This window comes from Peromyscus maniculatus, chromosome 3 (assembly GCF_049852395.1).
Source record: "Peromyscus maniculatus bairdii isolate BWxNUB_F1_BW_parent chromosome 3, HU_Pman_BW_mat_3.1, whole genome shotgun sequence".
Classification (NCBI taxonomy): Eukaryota; Metazoa; Chordata; class Mammalia; order Rodentia; family Cricetidae; genus Peromyscus; species Peromyscus maniculatus.
In genome coordinates this window covers 82,341,383-82,359,448 of record NC_134854.1, presented here as the reverse complement: position 1 = coordinate 82,359,448, position 18,066 = coordinate 82,341,383, and the positions used below count along the sequence as shown (strand labels likewise).

The 18,066-nt window shown below is 38.5% G+C and overlaps 1 long non-coding RNA gene across 1 annotated transcript; it reads right to left on the bottom strand.

Annotated features, from left to right (window-relative positions):
* Positions 1-456: 456 nt before the first annotated feature.
* Positions 457-7,781, bottom strand: LOC143272370 (uncharacterized). The gene is made up of 2 exons (XR_013049879.1): positions 1,578-7,781; positions 457-944 (listed from the first exon to the last, which is right to left on the bottom strand). It is a non-coding gene; the product is annotated as an uncharacterized LOC143272370 (long non-coding RNA).
* Between the last annotated feature and the right edge of the window lie 10,285 nt (positions 7,782-18,066).

Genomic DNA, 18,066 nt, shown 5'->3' with positions numbered 1-18,066 from the left:
TCTGCTTTCCACTGAGCTGAATTAGGTCACATGGTACCCCTTAACTAATCATTTGTCAATAAGTAATGGAATTGCCAGAACTGGCTTACTCACAATTATCCCATACCCATAATTGAGTTAAAAAGATTTCTGCCATGGAAGGGGTCAACCTTCCTGTAGCCTGCTGCCACCCACATAAGTGTTTGATTAGTAAGAGAAGGCAAACAGTTGTAACCAGCACTGTCTGTAGCAGTACCTGAAAATCTAAAAGCACATGCATGTAAGAAGCAGGTTAAGCAAGGAGAGTGAGCAACACATTGGGTTTTACAAGATCACTGAAAAGAGAGGGGGAATATCTTTCTGCAAAGTGCCTTACCTCTTTCCCTGGAGTACTATTTAAGCAGTCTTTCATCATTTTTCTTAGAAAAAGTGAAGGTAATGGCCAGAAAAAAAATTATGTCTTACATCAAGGAAGAATTGAATTTGTTGGATTGATTTTTATTTAACTGCATGTCCTGAAGGATAATCTTGAAGCCATCTGACCCTTGGTCACATTGTAACTCAATTTTCCCATTGAGCTGATTGACGAGGTCTTATCTTAGCAAGATTGGGCCTTTAGAGCAAGAATAGCTCTCAAACTTCAAAAGGCAGTAGCTTCTCCATGAGTTTCTTGTCCATCTTCACTTTCACAGTCATTTCCCTGTTCAGTAGCTACAGTGTGGCTTTAGTCAGGTGAGAGCGTGGGGTGGCTGTCTTCCTTCATTTGTCTTTCAATGAGTGACATATGGGAGGATTGACCCTCTCAGAGACTTTCCCAGAAGCTTTTTGGTGCCTGTGCATCCATCACTTTATAGATCCATCTTCAAGTATGAAAACCTGGCTTCTCTAGAGAGCTGGCCCAGATCTGGAAGGAACACTTGAAGAAGGCTGTTTTCTCAGGAGCACATGTTATCTAATACTCACTTCTGCAGGACGGAAAACAAATAATGATAGCCACTAATCACAGTGACAGGCTAGCCTCAGGATACAGAACAGATTTTGTGTCAGTGATAGCTTTACTTGTACAACAGCAGAAACAAAATTACATTTCATCCATAATTATCAGATTTTTAATTATTTTGATTCAATCATTTCCTTTAATTCTTCTAGAAAATAAGTCAACTTTCAGATCTTCTGATTTAATTATTCTTTCTGATTCTTGCCAAAAAATCTGGTTTGGAAATCTTTTGATTTAATAATGAGTCTCAAAATTGTAGATATTTAGAAATACTATTTTAATGTCAATTTGGTAAATAAGAGCTACACAGACTAAAAGGAAATGTCTGTGGCCAGACAAGAGCAGAGTAAGGACTAGAGTAGACTTGGGGAAGCATCATATATGTAGGCAGTACACTATGAGAATAGAAAGATTTTACATGATTCCATACTCCCACCCAGATGCAGCCTCATACAGCAAAGTAGTAAATTTAGAAACAGTACACGAGTCCTGAATAGATGTGTTTGATCTGTGAGCTGGGACTTGAAGGGGACCACTGGGAAGTCTGTTCCTGAGGTTGAATGTCTACATCTCATTCAGACTGCCTGGGGGAAGATCTCACCTTCAAAATTTCTTTGTCCACATGGTTTCACAAAGTTCTTTGAGGTCTCTGTATTTTGGTATCCTCTTTAGTATAGCAGCAATGGCAATAATGATGGTGACAGAATTGGGTGGGTGGGACCATTAAATTATGTAGCAAAAACCCAAGTATGTGGGGGTAAACAGGACTTAATGTTATTATTATTGCCATGCCATTTTTCAAGTTGAACAACTCTGTAGAAAATGAAAATGAATAGTTTCATTGAGGATAGAGGCAGTCTGTTTCCATTCTTGCTTGATATGCTCATACACACATTCTTTTATAAGAAATAAGTTGATTAGTGCTATTACAATCTGCATGAGGTAGACCCTGCACTAAAAAAGTACTTTTTCTTAAAAAAGTTTATGTTACATTTTTGATAAAAATGCTATCAAGACAGTTAGTTGGCCGGAAATATGTGTGTGTGTGTGTGTGTGTGTGTGTGTGTGTGTGTGTGTGTGTGTGTGTGTATGAGAGAGAGAGAGAGAGAGAGAGAGAGAGAGAGAGAGAGAGAGAGAGAGAGAGAGAGAGGAAGAGAGAGTCTTTCCCAATTCTGACTTTCAGCTTGTATTATTTCTTCTTGCTATAGCAGCAAACTGGAACAATCATCATCTAGGTGCCCTGACCATTTGTAACAATTAGGCTGCAGCATCAGTGTCTGCTCCAGCCCATCACTGCTGTACAAGCCCCCATCTCCTCTGGCCTGCTTCTATTCATCATGTCAGTAGTTCCCTCCTGTCCTTGGTGTAAACGAGTTTTGCTTCTCTTTGGATCATTATCATCAGTGAAATATAGATTTCTAACCTTAGAAAACTTTTCTTTTTTAAAATTTATTTTATATGCCAACCACAGTTTCCCCTTCTGCTTCTCCTCCTTTTCCCTCTCCCACCTCCTTTCTACCCTCACCCCTCCATCCACTCCTCTCATGGGAGTCAACAAAGTATGACACATCAAGTTGAGGCAGGACAAAGCTCCTTCCCCACTGCATCAGGGCTGAGTGAGGCATCCCACCATAAGGAATAGGTTCCAAGAAGCCAGCTCACACTCCAGGGACAGACCCTGGTCCCACTGCTAGGGGCATCACAGACCAAGATCCACAACTGTCCCACACGCATGCAAAAGGCCTAGGTCAGTCCAGTGCAGGCTCTCTTGCTGTTGGTCTAGAGTCCTTGAGTTCCCAGGAGCTCAGGTCATATGTCTCTGTGGGTTTTCCCATCATGATCTTGATCTCCCTTACTTATATAATTCCCCCTCCCTCTCTTCCACTGGACTCTCAGAGATCAGCTCAGTGCTTAGTTGTGGATCTCTGCATCTGCTTCCATCAGTTACTGGGTGAAGTTCTATAATGACAATTAGGGTAGTCACCTTCTGATTACAGGAGATGGTCAGTTCAGGCACCATCTCTACTATTGCTAGGTGTCTTAGCTGAGGCCATCCTTTGGGAATCCTGGGAGTTTCTCTGGCACCAGGTTTCTCCCTAACCCCGTGAAGGCCCCCCTCTATCAAGACATCTTTGATGGGGGATGGGAGCATGAGGAATAGGGTTAGAAAACCTTTCTAATGTTGTTGTTTTAGAGACAGGGTCTCACTATGTTGCCCTGGTCAACATAGAACTCATTGTGTAGACCCAGGGGCCTTGAACCCATTGAGACCTTCCTACCTCTGCTTCCTGAGAGCTAGGATTAAAGCAAGCCCTAGAAAACCATATTTATCACTCAAAGTTTTTGTCCAGCAGTTATCTTCTGATTCGTGTCTTTTCCTCAGTAAATGCTGGAAAGGTCTATTCCCCATTCTGGCTTATGTTTTGTTTGGATAAAAGCAGTCCAGCCCAGCTTCAATTCCCTGCACTTCACCAAGACTGTTGTTATGAAGTCATCAGCATCCTCCTCACTGCCCTTCCACCCACTTTTCATTGACATTTGGTTCAGACCTCCACTTTAGGAAAGAACCTAGCTAGTCTGCTTTCACAGAAGGGCCTTCCATTGACTTGTGTCTTACATTCGTTACTCCTTCTTGGTTGCCTTTCTGGGTCACTGTGGCTCAACCTCTTAACACTAAAGTACTATAGTGCTCTAATTCTAGGCTCTTCACTTCTCAGGCTGTACTCTCTTGGTGAGTATAGCTAGTTCTATGAGTGTAAATACTTTCCATTATGCTTCCAAATGTAATCTTCAGCATAGCATTCTCTTCATAAAAGCTAAAACCAATGCAATATCACACGAACTGCGACTGCAACTGGTTCTGTGATGAACATCTAAAAAGTTTTGGTTAAATAAGAGCTATAAAGTGGACAGGTGATAGACAGGATGGCATTAGAGAAGATAATGGGAGTGAGACAAGATAAGTATGTTATATGGATGTATGGAAGCATCTCAGTGAAACCTGTTACTTAGTACAGTGAATTGCACTGACTTAAAAGTATTACAAAGGGAACCTTAGTATTTGGAACATTGGTGCAAGGCTTTTCACATGGATCCCACTAAATAGGATGATTTGGTATTTAAAACTTCAGAAGTCCAGCTTTGCCAGGGCGCAACATTACACTTGATTTTCGAGCCAAAAGAAAAGGGAATCAGATCTCCAAGCTGAATTTGGATGACTTTTGAGGCCTGAATGAGGCCACTGGAATTCAATCTATGAGGACAAAATTACCTTTTGTAGATAAACATGTTGTTTAAGAACAAATGTGTCCTGTTTGATATAATATACTTTCTGTGAGTTTTCCTAAGAAATTATGAAAGAGCTATTTCTCATTCATTATTCAGCATGATTTCTATTGAAATATCATGAAAACAAAATTGCTTCACACTTAGTCTTGGTCCTCGGCTTTAGTTCTGTTCTGAGAAGACTAGACACACTGCACTTGTCAATAGATTTTATTGATATTTTCATATTTACAAGCATTTACCAATAATTTGATTTTGTAATGTCTAGCTTTCATGGCACAAATTTATTTTCCTCTTTCTGAAATGTTTATATATGTTATAAATATTTATAATGTTAAATAAATGTTAAATATTTATAAATGTTAGATATGTACATACATGTTATTATATATGACATAGACACACTGGAAAGGGTCCCTGAAATAACACTAAACAAGAAATCTGAGGAAGCAAGACTTAAGACTGGATTCTTTCTCATATGTCTCCTGGAATGTTTTTAGTGTGGTGAAGGCCCCGCTCTATGAAGTACATGCATGGGCATCTTCTTTAAAGTCCAGTGGTACTATTTAAATGAAGTAAGAGTTGTTATAAGATGAGCTCTGATTTAGAAAAATTATTAGCATAAAAAAATCTACGTATTAAAAACAAAAAAAATCCTTCCCACACATGATCTCAAAGCACATTTGTTTCTGAAGTTCGAGGGTAACTCCATTTTTTTTCTCTCAGATCTTACTATCTTACTAGACTCCATATCATGTCTGCTGAGGTACCTTTCTATCCTTAACACCCTGAACAATAACATCTGAGTGTGGCAGCACAATTGGGACTTTCCATGACTATGATCATGACATAGATGTATTACCAAATAAATTATCAGCTGAATGTATAGACAAAACAGATGTTACCAGGTTCCCCTGACCTATACCTGACAGTGCTGTATTATGTTTTTTTTTCCTTTATTTATGATGTATCCCTGATCTTCATGCCTAAAGATCTTTGGGGCAAGAGTTTACTTTGGGGTAGCTAATAAAGGATTCTAATTTGGCCTTATATGCAGGGTGGTCTGTAACTGTCTTGCCTGGACTATTACAGTTTCAATAATTTTCATCTTAACATGGCTTATCACAGTATGTGTCATCACAACCATTAATCAGATACTTTAATCCCTGTGGGCAGGAAGCATTGGAATATACCAGTGGCTGGTCACAGAAGCAACTCAGCAATGTGACAGAAGAAGGTATAGCAAAATGCTGCCATTGGCTTCATATGCACAGGTCTGCCCAGTCCATAGGTGAAATAATACACCCCAAACCTTATGCTACATAAAATTCAATTTGACATGTTTAGTGTTCTGTAGAGTGAATGGGGAACCTACTGTTTCTGCTAACTCATTTCAGAAGGGGGAGTGTTTTCCTTTAAGAGTTCTCAGAAGGCAATGATTCTTTGATAATTGATCTCCTGTGGCTTCGGTCAAGTGGAAACTGTGTGCAGGGTTTTAAAGGAGATAAAAAAAGAAGAAGCTGCAAGCAGAGGCAGATGCTTTTATGATAGTTTTGAAATGTGGTGTTGCTTTAACCCTTTAAAGAATGAGAGTCAATCATATAGAGAAAGCCTAGAAGATGCCTGTGAGAGAGTGAGCCAAGCCTGGTGAAGGGAGAGCTTCAACTACAGCTCAAGGAGCCTCTTAAACTGTTTCTACCTCCTCAGGTATGGATATTAAACATGCAAATACAGAGGTCCAAAGCTAGAAGTCAATGAGTTATCAAAAAACAACAGTAACAACAACACAAACAAACAACAAAACCCAGAAAAGCTTGTTCGACTATACAAGAGTACAAAAAAAAATATTAGAAGCATAAGTAGTTAGACAAACAAAATAAGTGCCTACAGGAAAACAGACCTTTAATTAAGATAAAATAGAGTTTGAATAAATAAATTCCAATGAAATTAGAACATAAGCAACTGAGTGCATAAAGACAGTTTTGCTGTGTGTGTGTCCATTTCTTCCAAAAACCAAACTAATCCACAGCCCTTGCACTGAAAACCAAGAGCATCCATGGTGCTAGATGATGCTGTAGTTACAAGAGTTGCTTCTACTGTGGATTAAATGTGTGAAAGTCTGAACTAACTCTTAACAGGTGTGTCTGCCTGATGTGCTGAGTAGATCCCACTGGCTTTTATCAATTAGTATATTTTCATGCAAGCTTGTCCCAATCATCTCAAACATCAGTCTTGCATTTTTCATCCAATCATGCTGCATTATGAACATTAATAAGAATGCTTTATGAAAGACACACACCTATGACCCCAGCCTCAGGAGGCTGAGGAAGACGGATCATGGGTTTCAAGGTCAGCCATAGCTATGTAGGAAGGACATACATCCTGTTGACAGAGGGGATGAGTGGTGGAGAAGAGAAGAAGAGGCAGGAGAAGAAGGAAGGAGAGAGATGAAGAGAGACAGGAAGGGGAATATTTCATCAGAAACTTCTTTTAAATGGTATACTTACAATTTGTTTTCTTTCTATTTTCTTATGTAACAGAGAAACGAGAGAAGTGACTATTTCAGTCACATAGCACCTCATTCTCTTTCTCAGAGATCCTATGCAATGTCATTGTACCAACAACAGTGGTTGTTTTCATGCTTGAAGACCCAATGGGAGTCTACACTACTTAAGGAGCAGTGAACTGTATTTCAGTCCAATTTCTGGAAGTAAATGATACATGTTAGCTCTGCAAAGAGCTTCCATTTTGATTCACCCCAGAAGGGTGAAATTTTATTGCCTAATCACAGGTACATCAGACTGCCTGGAGAGTCACCCAAAGTTCCTCTGTAATGTTGAGGCATCCAATTTTGGCCTACAGGCCCAGCATATCTGAAATGCTTCCTTGTGAAGCAGGAAATTTTGAAGGACTGTCCTACCTTGTCTTGGCAAAGTTCAGCAGTCACTGTTCCTGCACCTTGCTTGTTAAGTTTGGACAGCAACTCTCAGCAATTGAGGCAAGAGCAATGTCTTTGCCCATGTGGTTAGCTGTTGCCACAAAGAAAACAAACTCCATATTCAATTTCATAGATTCCTATAATCCTCTTTGAAGTAATTGGTGTTGCGAAGGAGCAGATGTATCTCACTGGTAAGAAAATTCTAAGTTCTTAAAACATTTTAAATGCCATGTTTTGTAGGTCTTTGAAGTGTTTGAAGATTATTACCTATCTATCTAAAATATATCCCTGTATGACCTTGAAATCCTAACTAACATGATTCTGTTTGCTATTATAGATGAGCAATAATCTGTAGTTATTAATTATATACTACATTTTTAAAAGAACTGCATAAACATAATACCCTAAACAAGAGTAGAAATATATATGCAGTATAAAAAAATTAACTTAAAATTTGTATCAATAAACCAAAATCCATACTAATGTAAAATAAGTAAGATTAATAGTGTTTTTTTGGATAAAAGTAGATTCAATATCTACCCTTTCCCCATAGTTTCTCTATAACCCCCCCTTTTTTTTGTATAGAGATCTATGAATTTAACTCTTAAGTTAAACCTTTTCTTTTTTTGTCTATGACCGATATCAATGTATAGCCAACCCTTTTAAATGAAAACAAACATTTATAACCAATATTTTGGGAATGTGGGCATAGTTTTCTAGACTATTTGCTGTTGACTGGGGGCCCTGGTAATCTTTGGGAGACCCTGAGAAAATTCAAGATTATGGTCAAGTTCTGCTGGAGTATTTTGTGAGGCTAGATCATCTCAGCCAGTAGCCTTCAAGCTGTTCTGGATGCAGAATTCTGAGGAGACTCTAACAGAAGCATTTTGAGATGTTGGATTACCTGGGTCATCTATTTTCATTGTTGTCTGGTCTTTTTGCTCTGAAAATACATACATTTTAAAGGTAATATATATAACTGCATTAACACAAGTATAGACTGTGTATTGTACATAAGTCAGCCAAAGATGATTTTGTTTGTTTGTTTGTTTGTTTTATGTTTGGGTACATAAAATATACCACATATGTCTTGGAGTTCTTTTAGGTTTATTTCTTTATGTTTGTAGCCAGGATTTTTCAGGGGTTCTTCCTTGATCAAACCTGATTTTCTCTAACCCATAATGAATCTACTGCTTCTAATTTTCTGTGGAAATAAAAGCATAAACTCTCTCCCAAAGTGACAAAACTTTGATTTAAATTTTGAAATCAAGATATTAAAATATATAGATTGATAGCAGTTTCCATGATCCAAGGTCTCTTAGCAGTCAAAAAATTTAAAGACAGTACAATAATATCCATAATCCAGACTCTCTGTGTATTTCCCATCTTTATGTGGCTTATTTCCTTTATATTACTTTACTCCACCTTTAAGGACTTTATTTCACTATTTTAAAACTATATTTTTAATCTAAGACTGTATACATTCTTTCTCTTCTCTCTCCTGAGCTTATGTATATTTTTTAAACACACTGCAACCTGTTTAGAGAATTTTTTTTCCATCTGAGTCTTTTCTTACTGTGTATCTGTAACCTTTTCTGTCTGCATGAGCAAAAATATCATGCTGTGTAACTTCAATCATGGTGTGTTAGTGCTGGCTCCTCTGAGATTCTAGTCTCATGGTGGAGGTATATTTAACCACCAGTTCTGGGAGCCATGTTTACTGTCCCAACTCTGGGAAATTTCTGAGTCCATGCCCCCACCAACTAGCATGCCACCTGGTGCTCATAGACCTTATTTAAGTTTTTGGTAGCAGGACCTCTCAAAAGAGCCATGCCTGTGCCTCTAGCATGAACCAGGAAGCTGCATTTTAAAGGAACCACGACTGTTGGCCACTAGAAAACAGAGCCTACCTGAGAAAAAGTAGTTACCAAGAAGCTGCATTTAATTCTGGTTTTGATTCTGGTCTTTGTGTGTGTGTGTGTGTGTGTGTGTGTGTGTGTGTGTGTGTGTGTGTGTGTGTGCTTTCAGGACCGCTTTTTAAAGCTTTCTTAAGTTTTATGTAGAAACTCTGGCCACACTTTGGAATGGCATATTTAAATGGACATTTCTCTCCCACCTGCCAATTCCCAAATAACCACTCAGAGGCTTAGATGAATTAGAAATATTCAGCCAATAGCTCAAGTTTGTTACTAGCTAACACTTACTCTTAAAGTAGCCCATATTTCTATTTATGACTTGCCATATGGCTCATGGCTTGTCACCTCATTTTTACATGTCCCAATTGCTCAGCAGCTGGCTGGCACCTCTCTGGATTCCCTTGACTCTGTCCTTCTTACCATCCTTCTCAGTTTGGCTTTTCCATCTAACTTGCTGTGCAGATACAGGCCTGTCAGCTTTTTATTAACCAATAAGAATAATACATATTCATAGTATAGAAAAGGATTGTTCCAAGCATTTGTCAATTTTTGATATTGCTTTTGAAATTATACATGAACATGTGGACTTCTTTTATTAGTTGTATGTCTGATGTAGATAGAGCAGGTTATATTGCCACACAAGAAGAGATACCCAGCCAAACCTGTAGATTAGGAAGGGCAAGGTGTGGCTTGCCAGTTTGGGATGGTGTTCTGGTTGTTATTCCCAGCATAGATCTGAGGATTAGAAAATGTACAGGTAGGGTAGGGTGAGCAGGAAACAACATGCTAGTATAGAGCATGGGATGTGTGGGAGAGCTGAACCTAGAGGATGGATCTACTGCAAGCCTATGTGTGGCCACCAGGTTAGTAGAGTTTATTAAGAAGAATATAGGTTACCTCTGCCTCTGTGCCATGTAGTAAAATAAGACCATCACTTGTGAGGTGGAGTCTTCTACATCCCAAAATTAGAAAGAGGCACCTTAAGGATTTCATGATCCCTGGCAAACAGATTCAGGGTGATGAGAATTTATGTGTGTATATGTGCTGTGCTGTGGTATTCAGGTAGGCTACTTTTGTACCCATGCCAGATTGACAGGTGAGGGGATCCCTGGTTGGGAGAAGTCTAGGATCTAGCCAGTCCCATTGAGAAAGATGTCAGGATGAGGTTATGATTCCTGAAAAACAGACATAGGATGACCAACAGGCAGGATTATATGAGGGAAGATAGATTCCCTTGGAATATAGTTTTTTTTTTAAGATAGGCACTTGTTATAATTTAAGAATTTCATTTATGTCTATTGTTATGTCCTCTTTTTCATATCTAATTTTATTAATTTAGTTCTTTCCTCTCTGATTTATGGTCAATGTGTCTAAGAATTAGTTAATATTGTTTATTTTTTCAAAGACTCAATTCTTCATTTTATTGATTCTTTGTATTGATTTTTTTTAGGGCTATCTCATTAATTTCTTCTGTGATTGATGGTTTTCTGTAGATAATGTTATAGGATTTGGTCTTTGTTTCTCTTTTTCTGTCTTTCTTCTTCTTTCTTTCCTTCCTTCTTTCCTTCTTTCCTTCCTTCCTTTCTTTTTTTTTTCTTTTCAAGGCCTGAATATGAACCATTATGTTACTTATTTACATTCACTCTGCTATTTATGTAGGTATTTAAAACCCTAAACTTTCCTCATAAAAGTGTCTTCATCCATAGATTTTTTTTTGTATAGCATATTTTCCATTTCATTAAGTTCTAAGAATGTTTTTAGCTTCTTTTTTGATTTATTCAGTAGTATGTTTTTCTTTTTTTATTAATACATTTTTAGTAAGAGATTTTCTATTCCTTTTACATACCAACCACAGATTCTCCAGTCCTGCCTCCTTCTGCCCCCCAGCCTTCTCCCCAAACCTATCACCATTCCCACCTCCTCCAAGACAAGGGGAGTCAGTAGAGCCTGGTACATTCAGTTGAGCCAGGTCCAAGCTCCTTCTTCCTGCACCAAGGCTGCGCAAAGTGTCTCACCATAGGCACTAGGTTCCAAAAACCTGGCTCATGCACTAGGGACAGGTTCTGATCCCACTGCCTGGGGGCTCCTTATATAGTTCAAGTTAAACAACTGTCTAGCTTATCCAGAGGGCCTAGTCCAGTACCATGGGGCTCCCCAGCTATGGGTCCACAGTTCATGTGTTTCCACTAGTTTGGCTAATGGTCTCTGTATTTTTTCCAGTCATGGTCTTGATATCCCTTGCTCATAGAATCCCTCCTCTTTCTCATCGACTGGACTCCTGGAGCTCCTCCTGGAACCTGGCCATAAATCTCTCCATCTGCTTGCATCAGTCACTGGAAGAGGGTTCTATGATGAGAGTTAGGATCACCAGAATATGCCAGCTCAAGCACCATCTTGACTCTTGTCAGTAGTCTATGGTGGAGTCATCCTTGTGGATTCCTGGGAACCTCCCTAGCACTGTGTTTCTCCCTATTCCCATGGTGTCTTCATTTATCATGATATCTCTTTCCTTGCTCTCCCACTGTGTTCCCATTCCAGCTCAAAGTCCCACTCCCCTAAGCCCTCATCCCTTGCCCTCCATTATCCCCCCCTCTTACTCCCAGTTTGTTCGTGGAGATCTCATCCATTTCTCCATTACCGGGCAATCCATGTGTTCTACCTCGGGTCCTCCTTACTAGATAGCCTCTCCGGAGCTATGGGTTGAAGTCTTTTTATTCTTTGCTTTACATCTAGTATCCACTTATGAGTGAGAACATACCATGTTTGTCCTTCTGAGTCTGGGTTACCTCACTCAAGATGATATTTTCTAGTTCCATACATTTGCCTGCAAACCTCATGATGTCATTGTTTTTCTCTGCTGAGTAGTACTCAATTGTGTATATGTACCACATTTTATTTATCCATTCTTCAGTTGAGGGGCATCTAGGTTGTTTTCAGGTTCTGGCTATTACAAATAATGCTGCTATGAACATAGCTGAGCATGTATCCCTATGGTATAATTGAGCATTTCCTGGGTATATGCCCAAGAGTGGTATAGCTGGGTCTTGAGAAAGCTTGATTCCCAGTTTTCTGAGAAACCTCCATACTGATTTCCAAAGTGGCTGTACAAGTTTGCATTCCCACCAACAGTGGAGGAGTGTTCCTCATGCTCCACATCCTCTCCAACATAAGAGGTCTTCGGTGTTTTTGATCTTAGCCATTCTGACCAGTGTAAGATGGTATCTCAGAGTCATTTTGATTTGCATTTCCTTGATGACTAAGGATATTGAGCAATTGCTTAAATGTCTTTCAGCCATTTGAGATTCTTCTGTTGAGAATTCTTTGTTTAGTTCTGTAGCCTATTTTTTGATTAGACTGTTAGGTATTTTGATGTTTAATTTCTTGAGTTCTTTATATATTCTGGATATCAGCCCTCTACCAGGTGTAGGGTCGGTGAAGATCTTTTCCCATTTTGTAGGCTGTCTTTTTTTTTATTGACCATGTCTTTTACCCTACAAAAGCTTCTCAGTTTAAAGAGGTCTCATTTATTAATTGTTGCTCTCAGTGTCTATGCTACTGGTGTTATATTTAGGAAGTGATCTCGGGTGCCAATGCATTCAAGACACTTCCTACTTTCTCTTCTATCAGGTTCAGAGTAACTGCATTTATGTTGATGTCTTTGATCCACTTGGACTTAAGTTTTGTGCATGGGGACAGATATGGATCTATTTGCAATCTTCTACATGTTGACATCCAGTTATTCCAGCACCATTTGTTGAAGATGCTTTCTTTTTTCCATTGTACAGTTTTGGCTTGTCAAAAAGTATATGTTCATAGGTGTGTGGATTAATGTCAGGGTCTTCAATTCAGTTCCCTTGGTCCACATGTCAGTTTTTATCCCAGGACCAAGCTGTTTTTATTACTGTAGCTCTATAGTAGAACTTTGAAGTCAGGGATCTTGATGCCTCCAGAGGTTCCTTTATTGTACAAGATTCTTTTAGTTATCCTGGGTTTTTTGTTTTTCCATATGAAGTTGAGTATTGTTCTTTCCAGATCTGTGAAGAATTGTGTTGGGATTTTGATGGGGATTGCATTGAATCTGTAGATTGCTTTGGGTAAGATTGTCACTTTTACTATGTTAATCCTACCTATCCATGAGCATGGGAGATCTTTCCATTTTCTGATATCTTCTTCAATTTTTTTCTTCAGAGATTGAAGTTCTTGTCATACAGGTCCTTTACTTGCTTAGTTAGAGTTACTCCAAGGTATTTTATATTATTTCTGGCTATTGTAAAGGGTGTTGTATCTTTGATTTCTTTCTCAGCCATTTTATCATTTGTGTATAGGAGGGCTACTAATTTTCTTGAGTTAATCTTGTATCCTGCCATGTTCCTGATGGAGTTTATCAGCTGTAGGAGTTCCCTGGTAGAATTTTTGGGGCCACTTATGTATACTATCATATCGCCTGCAAATAGTGAAAGTTTGACTTCTTCCTTTCCCATTTATATCCCTTTGGTCTCCTTTTGTTGTCTTATTGCTCCAGCTAGGACTTTGAGTACTATATTGATTAGATATGGGGAGAGTGGGCAGCCTTGTCTTGTTCCTGATTTTAGTGGAATCATTTTCAGTTTCTCTCTATTTAATTTGATGTTGGCTGTTGGCTTGCTCTAAAATGCCTTTATTATATTTAAGTATGTTCTTTGTATTCCTGATCTCTCCAGGACCTTTATCATGCAGGAGTGTTGGATTTTGACAAAGGCTTTTGCAGCATCTAATGAGATGATCATGTCTTTTTTCTTTCGTTTACACTTGCCTTTGTAGCTCCTGTTAACGTATTCAAATTTTCTCTTTCCTGCATTCCCTCGGTTTGTGTCTTCTTCATTGCTTCTATTTCAATTTTCAAGTCTTTACCTATTTTCTTCATCTATTTAATTGCTCTTTCTTGGTTTTCTTGGTTTCTTTTAAGGGATTTATTCATTTCTTGTAATTATGTTGTCGGTTCCTTACTCATATTTTTAAGGGAATTTTCATTTCCTCCTTAGAGACCTCTCTCATCTTCATGAAGTTACTTTTATGGACACTTTCTTCTGCTTCTTCTAAGTTGTGATGTTCATGTCTTGATGTTGTAGCACTGCTATGTTCTGGTGGTGCTATATGACTCTTTATGTTGTTGTATGTATTTTTACACCGCTGTCTACCCATCTCTTCCTCCAATAGGTAGGTGCAAGAGGTGCCTGTGTCTGAATGAGTTGCTGTTGGTCCAACCTCTACTTGTTATGACTGTGTCTCAGGCAGATCCTCTCAGTCCAATAGTAGCTCAAAAGTAGTCTAATTGGAGCTGGAGGATTCTGTGTCCCAGGGAGCCACTCTTGGTCCAATCAGAGCTGGAGGATTCTGTGTCTCAGGAAGCTCCTAAGGTTGCAGGGGAATGGGTGGTTTTGGGGTAGGTTTTATGATTTATTATGTGGGGATTCTGAGGAAGTAGTAATATGAATCTTAAAAGGTCTTATTAATAAAAAACCTGAGCCAGATATTTGGGTGGAAACTGAGAGATCAGAGGAATAGAACAAGCCAGCCACAAGTTCTTACCACTAGGAAATCCTCAGCTCAAGAGTGCTACTCTCTGTGTATTCATGCCTTATACACTTTTCTGTGCCCTGCTACCTTACTTCCTCTCTCCACCCAGCTCTATCTCTTCCTGTCTGTCTGTACAGAAATACAGACCTCTATGGTTAAACTAGTGCTGGGATTAAAGGCATGGGCCACCATGCCTGGTTGTGTTCCCAGTGGGACCTTGAACTCCCAGAGATCTGGATGAATCTCTGTTTCTGGAATGCTAAGATTAAAGGCATGTGCTACCACTGCCTGACCTCTAAGTTTAATATAGTGGCTGGCTTTTTCCTTTGATCCCCAGGCAGGCTTTATTTATTAGAGCATAAATAAAATATCACCACAAGGGAAAGAAAATAGGAAAGAAGAGATAAAGGGGGTGGGGGTTTCCAGTGTGTGCACTTCATGGGAAGAAAGTGGAAAGAGAAAAAGGGTGGAATTTTTTCCTTAAGAAGTGGCTTCTATGTCATTATGTAGGGTGGCCCCAAGGGGCAGGTCAGAATATTAACAGTAGGGAGTGGGTCTTATAGATTGCAGGGTCTGACGGAGGATTTTGGTGGGGAAGGCTGCCCACAGGAGTCTTTCCTGCTTGCCAGCAATGGGTGTGGGTTTTCGTCTAACATCTAATTGTGGATTTTCCTGTCAATTATATCTCTGGAATGTTCTATAGGTCCCTTTTTCTTTTACTTTGTCAGTATTTGGGTATTTTATGGTGGTATACTGGAGCCAATGACATTCATCTACCATATCTGAAATTATTACCTTCCGTCTTTAAATTCTCTGATCTAACCACTTACTTAAAATAGATCTATCCCATAGAACAGATATTATTTGAGCTTTGCTTTTGTGCCAGTGAATGAATTCCCTGGGAGCTGTCCAGCGGTGCTTCTGATATCTTGATAGACTAGCTTTGGAATTGGCTCCCTAATTGACCCAAGACTGAATATCACAGAGGCTATGGAATGCCAGTTGTTACATAGAGCATATGTAACAGTTGTACCATCATTCTCATATGTATTAACTCCTGGTGAAACAAAAATACAGTAAATTATTTTTTTTAGATTCCTAATATTCAAGTATATGATACAAAGACAAAAATATTAATTGACATTAGCAACTATGAAAATGCACATTAAAATAATGATAGCTTTTCCACTGGACTGTTAGAAGTGTAACAAAAACACTCACCACTGGCAGAAAGGGTGAAAATGAGAATTGTAGGTTATTTGGAAAGCCATCTGGACACATCTATTAAAAACTGAAAAGGCCCATATCTTTAAGCCCAGCATTCCCAATCCTAGGCAATTACCCCATGAAAAATAAAAGCATCAGCAGGCAAGGTATTATGTTCAAGGGTGATTATTAGAGATTTTATTATGGCAAAAGACTGAAACAAAGAGAAAAGCAATCAGTCAAAAGTTAAATGGATTGTAACACTTTCCAGTCAGGGGCATTGTGCATCCATTAAAAAGAATTTGCTGGATTTTTGCCAGATGAATATGAGTAATTGCAACAATGCATGGAATTTGATGGTGTTCAAAATATGTGATACTACTAAGCATGCAAATACACAGACATACTAAAAGAACATCAGAAAATACTAAATACACAAATAATCAATACAAAAAGGGATAATCATGTATGAAAATAAACAGATGCAATGAAGAAGATGGGGAATAAATGGTAAGTATGGCTTTGGTTTGATTTTGTGTTTGTTTTGTTTTAACTAGACCAGGTCTCATTATATACCACAGTCTAGCCTGGAGCTCATTTCACAGCCCAGGACATTCTCAAATCTGTGATTCTTTTATCTTTGTCTCTTAAAGGATATAATTATATGTTTGTGCTTCATGCACATCATAAATACATGTTTTTCAAGGTAAATGATTTCAGGTAATTTTCCACATAGGTTTTTTTTTTTTTGCACTGAGTTATTTTTATTCACTATGTATGACTTCTATCAGATACAAAAATAACATAAAACACTATTCTTGTGATAAGTGTCAGCAAACCTGAGAATGACTGGACCTAGGTGTCTATTACACAGTTAATATTCCACTTTATAATTGATGCATATAAGCCCATTACCCCATTTTCTGTATGATGGCCTGGCTTGTTGCTAGCTGAATGCCCAAATAATCTGTGATGAAAGGGAAACTGTGATGGGAATATGTTGTATGAGAAAAAATGTTTTCAATAAAAAATTACTTTGATATTTTATCTTACATGAGTCAAAATGGCCAAGATCAATGAAACAAATGACAGCTCATGTTGTTGAGGATGTGGCATAAAGTGGACTCTAATTCCTTGGCTGGTTGGAATGCAAACTTTTACAGCCATGATAGAAATCAATTTAGTGGTTCCTCATGAAGCTGGGAATCAGTCTCCTTCAAGATCCAACTAAACCACTCTTGGGCATATACCCAAATGATGCTTCACCCTATTGTAGAGATACTTGCTCAATCATGATCATTGCTATTCTATTTGTATTCTGTGAAGTTTCATTTATTAATTGTCAGTCTTAGTGCCTGTGCTAACAGTGCTTTGTTCAAAAGACCTTTTCTGTGCCAGTCAGTTCAAGACTATTACCCACTTCTATCAGATTCTATGTATTTGGCTGTATTTTGAGGTCGTTGATCCATTTGCAATTCAGTTTTGTGAAGGGTGATAAGTATTAATCTATTTGCGGTCTTCTCCATGCAGCCATCCAGTTTGACCAGCACCAATTGTTGAAGATGCTTTTTTTTTTTTTTTGTTTCAGTGTGCATTTTTTGTCTCCTTTATCAAAAACCAGGTGACTATAGGTGTGTGGATTTATTCCTGATCAAGTCAAGGTCATTGATCAATGTGTCTTTTTTTGTGCCCAATGCCATGCTAGTTTTATTACTATTGCTCTGTAGTACTAACCTGAGATCACGAATTGTGAAACCTCCAGGAGTTCTTATACTACTTAGGATTGTTTCACCTTTCCTGCTGTGCGTGTGCGTGTGCGTGTGCGTGTGCGTGTGTGTGTGTGTGTGTGTGTTTCATATGAAGCTGAAAATTGTCCTTTAAGTTTCTTTGAAGAATTGTGGTGGAATTTTATTGGGAAGTGAATTAAATCAGTAGATTGCCTTTGGTAAAATGGACATGCCTGCTATATTAATCCTACTGATCCATGAGCATTGGAGATCTTTCCATCCCTCAGTTTTATTCTTCAGTGTTTCAATGTTTTTATCACACAACTCTTTTACTTGCTTAGCTAGAATCCCTCCAAGGTATTTTGTATTATCGAGTCTCTTGTAAAAGGAGATGATTTCCTATTGTTTTCTCCCGGTCTATTTTTCCATTTGCAGGAAGATTACTGATTTTTCTATGCTAAT